Source organism: Mustela nigripes, chromosome 8 (assembly GCF_022355385.1).
Source record: "Mustela nigripes isolate SB6536 chromosome 8, MUSNIG.SB6536, whole genome shotgun sequence".
NCBI classification, from domain to species: domain Eukaryota; kingdom Metazoa; phylum Chordata; class Mammalia; order Carnivora; family Mustelidae; genus Mustela; species Mustela nigripes.
Genome location: NC_081564.1, coordinates 54,954,660 through 54,962,222, shown reverse-complemented (window position 1 = coordinate 54,962,222; position 7,563 = coordinate 54,954,660).

The window sequence follows — 7,563 nt, the reverse complement described above, 5'->3', positions numbered from 1 at the left end:
GTGATCGTTCCTAACACTTACTGCTGGGCGCTACCTCAGTCCTAACTGTTCAGACTGTCCTGGCCAGGGTCCAGGATGAAGAAGAATCCCTGGCCCGTGTGCATCCCTCACGGGGGCCCACAGACCATCGGTCCCGCAGACCTCTCGGGCCTTCTGGGGTGTGTGCAGGCCTGCGCATGCGTGCTGAGAGCCCTCTGTCAGGGTTACCTGGGACCCATTAAAAAGCAGATTCCTGGGCCACACCCTAGACTTCAGACCCTATGAGGGAGCAGGACCCAGGCATCTGCATTGGACAAGGCATCCCCTTGTGAACGTGACATGTCAGAGTGTGAGAACCGCCACCCACCACAGGCAGAGGAAAGCACATGTGCAGACACCTGGCTCCCTTCTTTCCTGTTCCCCTGACAGGCTTTCCTTGCCGGCCTCTGCACAGAGGGCTGAGTTCCAAAGGTCAGGTCGGTTCAGTCCAAGCCACAGGGAACCAGACTGAGCCAAGCTAAGCTTCAAGCTGTGGATACCTCCAACAAGGGGTCCAGGCAGGTAATTTTGTGCTGAAAGAGCCGATGCTATTCATGCCTGGCCCAGAACCTCTCAGCCTGGGCTGCACATCAGCACTTCTCTGTTGCTGATGGGGGTGCTGGTGGGGAGAGGTGTAAAAATACCCAGGGATTCTGGCTCAGCTGCCTTGAGCTGGGGCCTGGGCACAGTATTTTCAAACACCCCAGGCGATTCTAATGTGCAGCCAGAGTTGAGGGCCCTTGTTGCTCTAACTACAGAGTGGATATTTCACATGGGGTGTTTTCTAAGCCACAGATCAGCTGGCTCTTTCCATTGCAGGGCCATGGGCAATTTGGAAGGGGATTCTGTGTGCATGTGTGTGCATGTGTGTGCACACGTGTGCGTGTAGGACTCCATTTCACACACCAACCCAGCACTGGAGATTCCTCCCTCCTGCCTCTTTACTGCCCACTCCATCCGTCCTCATATCCCTTCTTGTGCTGTACTGATCCTTCCCCTCTGTCTGGTCTCATTCCCACCTGACTCCAGGAGCATATCACCTCCTACCTGGACATTTTCAGTGTCCTCCTAACTGCCCTTTCAAATGGTCTGATCCCCATCACTCCACTATCCCCTCTGCTGGCAGAGGGTCCTTCCTCAACTTCGGATGAGAACTTGACCTCACGGCATGTCCACAGCTGATTTGTCTCATATAACTTATCAATTCTGGCTTTGGCCTATAGTATCCAAAGGAGACACTCAGCCCCTTAAAAAAGAAGAGTTTAGCTAAGAAATCAGATTGTTTTCATAAAACCAAACTGAGGTCCGGTCTGCTCTGAGTGGAGTTTGACTCTTTCCCAGTGTCTGTCTGATACTTTAAGAAGAATCTCTTATTGCATATATATTAGAATCTCTTATAATGTTGGGACAAATGCCCTCCAGGGCTCATGTGGATGAGAGGGACCCATTTTGCTCCTATCTCCCAAGCTACAGCATACATCCATTTGGATTTTAAATTTTATTTTATAATTGGCCCCAAAGTGTCTTCAGTGAGAAATCTCTCATTTCTGAATCCATGGCCATTAAAAAGATATCAGACTCTGAATGCTGCTATCAGTGACCTGTAACTCAGTGGGGAGTGCTTAACTTAGTAAAAATAAAGGGTAACAAAAGAAATGGTTGGAGTAGGGAGTAAAGAACTTGCCCAAATAGGTCAGGTGCCATGGGAAAAGACTGAGAATGATGTCCTCTTCCAAAAGCGTGAAATACTATTACTTAAAATAATAGGGGTGCCTGGGTGGCTCAGTCGGTTAAAGCCTCTGCCTTCGGCTCAGGTCATGATCCCAGGGTCCTGGAATCGAGCCCCACATCGGGCTCCCTGTTCAGTGGGGAGCCTGCTTCCTCCTCTCTCTCTGCCTGCCTCTCTGCCTACTTGTGATCTCTGTCAAATAAATAAATAAAATATTAAAAATAAAATAAAATAATGTTCTCTCTGGGGGCACCTGGGTGACTCGGGGGGTTAAACCGCTGCCTTCGGCTCAGATCATGATCTCGGGGTCCTGGGATCGAGCCCCACATCAGGCTCTCTGCTCAGCGGGGAGCCTGCTTCCCTCTCTCTCTCTGCCTGCCTCTCTGCCTACTTGTGATCTCTCTGTGAAATAAATAAATAAAATCTTTTAAAAAAATAATGTTCTCTCTGATAGGAATGTGTAGGTCTTATTTGGATACTGATTCAAACAAAAAAGACTTAAAATATTTTTGAGACATTGGGGTGCCTGGGTGGCTCAGTGGGTTAAAGCCTCTGCCTTTGGCTCAGGTCATGACCCCAGGATCCTGGGATGGAGCCCCACATCTGGCTCTCTGCTCAGCAGGGAGCCTGCTTCCTCCTCTCTTTCTGCCTGCCTCTCCGCCTACCTGTGATCTCCGTCAAATAAATAAATCTTTAAAAAAAATATTTTTGAGACAATTGGACATTTGATATTTGATGATTCTTAGGAACCCTTATGAATATTGTTAGCTGTGATAATGGTCTTATAATGTTAAAAGGAAGGACTGGTGTCTTTTAGAGACGCATACTGAAATATTTATGGATGGAAGGATATGATCTCTGGGATTTGCTGTGGAAATGTATAGGAGAGAGGAAGTGGAGGGGAGCAGTGTTGAAATAAGATTGGCCATGAGTCAGTAACTGTTGAAGCTGAGTGATGGGTGTGCGGAGGTTCCTTATACTATTCTGCTTTCTCCATAATAAAATGCTTTTTTAAAGAATATAATGTTTTGGGACACCTGGGTGGCTCAGATGATTCAGTGTCTGACTCTTGACCTCAGCTCGGGTCTTGATCTCAGGGTTTTGAGTTCAAACCTCATATTGGGCTCCATGTTGGAAATGGAGCCTACTTTTTTTAAAAAAAGAAAAAAGATGATATTTTTAATACTAAATATTTAAATACATTTTTACCTAAAATTGGTGGTCTGCTTTAGCTTGGCGTTGTAGGTGCTGGCAGTTTGAGAACTGCTGCCTGAACGGCATGAGGTCTTGAAGAAAGGGAATACCTAATTCCTAAAGCCTGGCACAAATGCGTGGGAGGAAAAGAGCCACAGGGCAGGTGAAGTTGTCCTTTAGTGTGCTCTGTGATCCGAGAGCCCTGTAAGAGTAGTTCCTGATGTAGGCAAGGGAGTGGAGAAACTGAAGACCTCAGCTTCAGGTTTCTCTTGTGTAGAATTTGGTACTAGAGCAGGCTTGGGATGCATTAGAATGACTCACTATGGTCTGAGAAAATACCAGTTGATCTTGGGCCCGGAGACACGGGCCTACAAAAGTGGCTACTGCGTGTGATGCAGGGATACCCCTGGGGGACCCCACTGACCTGCAGGGTGAACTTCCTGTTGAGGCACCCATACTTGGAGCCTGATAGCCTGGGCCTGAATCTCATTTCTGTAATTTACTAACTCTCAGGTCTTGGGCAAATTGCTAACTCTCAAACTATCAAGTTTTCTAATCTGTGAAATGATCATCATAACTGTATCTACCCCACAAGATTGCCAGGATCGGATGAGGAAATGTCACAAGAGCAGTTAACTCAGAGTCTGGCCCATGTGCCGGCAAGCGTGAGCTGTGACCACTCACCTCCCTCTGGACTCTGCTTTAGAACGGCAGTTCTTCTCCTAACTCACCAATGTACTCCTTCTGCCCAACTTTTTTCTGTTGTTTGTTTTTAAATTTATTCTTTGTTCTCTTTTCTTGGGCTTCTAGGACTCTTAGATCCATGTTTGCAGCCCACCTGTAGTAACAGAACATCATCATAGGATAGATGTTTCTGTGTGCTCATCTTACTACTGGCTCTATCAACTGGTTTCCTTGTCTTCTTTATGGCTTACCTTGGACATTTATTCCATTTTCTGTTCTGTGTGTCTTTATAAGCTGGTTCAATTCTTTTTTTTTTTTTTGACAGTGCAAGGGAAGGAGTAAACACCTAGCTAAATAAATAAGCCACCTGTGACAGAGGCCAGCGGAAGAAAGGAGTCACAGGGGTAGAAGGAGGGGACTCTGATCAATGAGCGCCCCTGGAATAACAGGGAGAGGAGGGGCCAAAAGATACAACTCACTGGGCCTCTTCAAAATCATTGCTGCTTGGGGCGCCTGGGAGGCTCAGTTGTTAAGCGGCTGCCTTCGGCTCAGGTCATGACCCCAGGGTTCTGGGATCCAGACCTGCATCAGGCTTCCTGCTCAGCAGAAGTCTGCTTCTCTCTCTGCCTGTCACTCCCCTGCTTGTGCTCTTTCTCTCTGACAAATAAAATCGTACAAAAAAAAGAAAAATCACTGCTGCTTTACGCCTCCCTTCGTATTATTCATCATGGAGGCTCCCATCATTTGTTTCCCTGTAATAATGGACCATCAAATCCTTAAACACAGAAAAGGGGCAAGTTGCCTCCCTGTTTGGGTGGCAGGGTATTGGGTGAAAATGGGGCAGGTTTCTTCCCACTGCAGATGCTGAAGCCCAGGGTTCAGCCAGGTTTTCTTCTCTGACTCAGTGGGGCTTCTGTCTCCGCAGCAGACAAAGCCTTTCCTGGGAAGAGATAGTGCTTTCCTGGCCAACAGGATGCTGACTGCTGACTGCTGACAGGCGTCCCGTGCACCCCAAACACGCCACTCTCTTCCACTCAGGGTCAGAGAGATGAGTCACCTCCACCAGCCCGGGGACTTGGAGCCTTGGATCTTTCCAGCATGACCGCAGAAGGGCAGGGCAAGGGCTTTTTTCAGAGATCTAACCAAGGCCTTGGTGACTGATACCTCCCCTCATAACAACTGGGGAGGAAGCTGCTAACTAGAGATAAAGATGACAGAGTTTCTGGTCTTTTCAAAGAAAAAGTCCCTTTAGAGACAATCTGACCGTGTAAACAAGGTGTCCCTGAAGTACACATGAGCATTCTTCCCCCTAAACTCCTTGCTTGCCTGTCTGGAAGGTTTTGCAAAGAAATAATAACCCAAGTATCTGTGCCACTCAGTACTATCTTCCCTCAAATCTGACACTGCCGTCTCTGCTGCTAGAGTGGCGGGGGGCATCAGCTTTGCTCAGAGACAAACATGCCCACAGGAACAGAAGGGAGAGGCAAGGACTGGAACGTGTCCATGGGAGGTCCAGTGCATGCTGGTTCTAGGCCCTCGTAGTCACACTGCCTGGGCCAGGACCCTCCTCAAAGGAAGGGGGCTGTGCAGTGTGGACACTCTCTCAGGCCTCCGGCAAGGTTTTTCTTTAATTATAAGAAGTTCTTATTTATTTTCCTCATCTTTTTCCTCTAATTTAATAGAAAAAAAAAAAACAGGATATATGAAAAGTCAGAGTCAGACACGGAAACCATGAATGGCATATTGCTAAGTGCATGAGAAAAATCACAAAATCATAGGTGAACCCCATTTTTATAGTAATGAAAACATCAGTAAGAAAGGATGTGAAAGGATTCATGCCAAGGAGTGAATTGTCTCCTCTGGAGAGGGGAGTGGATTTAGGGTAGGAGTTATGAAGAAGGGGAACTTAAACTTTTTCTCTGAAATTGTGGAATTTGGGGGAAGAGCACTTAGTCAATTTAAAAGAGTAAAAAAGTCCATTTAGTTGCTCTGGGTTGGGAGTACTCACCCACCTATGGCTTTGCCAGATGTGATTTTTATTTAAACTATTATTTTATTCCCTTATAGTCACTCTAAAGGAAAGGAACAAATATTGTCTTGATTAGAGGCGGGAGGGTGGGAGCAATGAGGTAAGATGTCTTCCTTTTCTGAAGATTCTGTGACCCATCATTCCAAAAACTAGTTTTTTGTTTGTTTGTTCATTTTGTTTTTTGTCTTTTAAATCAGAGTAAATGGGGACTGGCAGGGCCAGAAGAAGAGCTCAAGTTGCCTCTCACCTTCTCCCTAGGGGCCCTGGACTATCCTTTCTGCAAGGATGTGCCCAATCCCATTCTGTCCACACTCCCCCCACCCCCACAGGCAAACATTCTCTTGCTACCAGACATGCTGCTGAGGCCAGCATGAACTCATTCACATGTTTGCCCAGCAGTGTTTGCATTTTACAAGAGCTGGGAGAAGAACCAGGGAAACAGCTTCCTGGAGGGCAGCTCCACTGCTCCCACTTCAACCAGAAAGGATGCTGAGGCACAGGGATGTTGGGCAGTGTATGCAAGGCTGCACAGGAGTCATGGTCCAGGCTGGTCACGAGGCAGCCAGGAGGAAGAAAGGTATCAGGGAGGGTGTGCCTCACTGCTCTAGAATCCGGGTTCACTAAGCGTCCCCACTTCCTGGAGAGCAGATCCTGATGAAGGGACTGAGGCTTCACATCTGGCTTCACTCTCCCCAGGGCCAACCCCTGGATTTAGAGGAGTGCTTCTTCATTCCCAGTTACTTTTTGACTTTATGTGTTCTTTCACATAAGTCATGTTTGAAGCAACATTCATTTCCCACAACGTGGCCAGTTCATTCCCGGCCTGCTATCACTTGGAGAGTTCCCTCACCCCTCAGCACTTAGCAGAGTGGTCACCTCCTTCACAAGGCTTCCTCTGTCTTCCCTGCCCCAGAATTCCCCCAAGTCCACAGTGCACAGGCTCCATGTTTGTTGCCTGGCATGGTCACTGGGCTGAGATCCTTGAGGCCAGGGATACTGACACTGAGTAGTGTCTGGCCCCCAGTAGATCCAGTAAAAGTGAGTAAGCCAGGGAATATTTCCTTTTCATAGGGGAAAATGACTAGAAATTACTAGTACTCTTGCCTGATACATAATGGGCATTCCATATTTATAGGATAGTTCTTAAGAGTGCTTAGAATAAATACCCCCTGACCTAAGTAATGCTGTGGGCATTTGAGGTACTATTGCCATCATATCTGGGTAAAATGTCAATGGCCACAAAGAAATTCCTTACAGTACATGTGATGTTTTAATTTTTTTATTTTTGAGAATGTTTTTAAGTTTTCCTGCCATAAATTTTCTAAAAACCACTGGGATTCTTTTTCCTTCTCCAGAATCTAGTAATTTGCACAAAATGTAGCCTCAAATTTAGTATTATAAGTAATTTAAACTTGAAATGCTATATGACACAATTCCAGGGGCCTGCCAATTATTTTATTTTAGTTTTTTTGAAGGTCAAGCAAAGCTTTATTTTGTGCCAAGCATCAAGAATCAAACTGACCAGTCAGGGCCGACTCTTACAAACAGGCGACCCCTCTCAGCCTCACAGACTAACTTTTATAGAGTAAAGGCCATGTGGTTGAGCCTGGCTACACACAAGTGGCCAATGAGATTACAATACACAGAGAAAACTGCACAGTCATGCTAGGTCACACATGGGTGGCCAATTGAATTACAATTCACCCTAGTAGATATTTGAACTAGCCTATCACCTTGGTCAGAACTAGCATAAGGCATGGGCCACTCTCCTTGGTAGCTAGGGAGACAGTATGCGCGCCCCACTGATTGGATGTCTCCACCTGGCCTGACCCGCCCTTGTATCTGGACTTGGCAAGTAAGTTCCTCTGGGAGGGGCAGGGTCAATCTAAGTTTACTATATAGAGTCAAT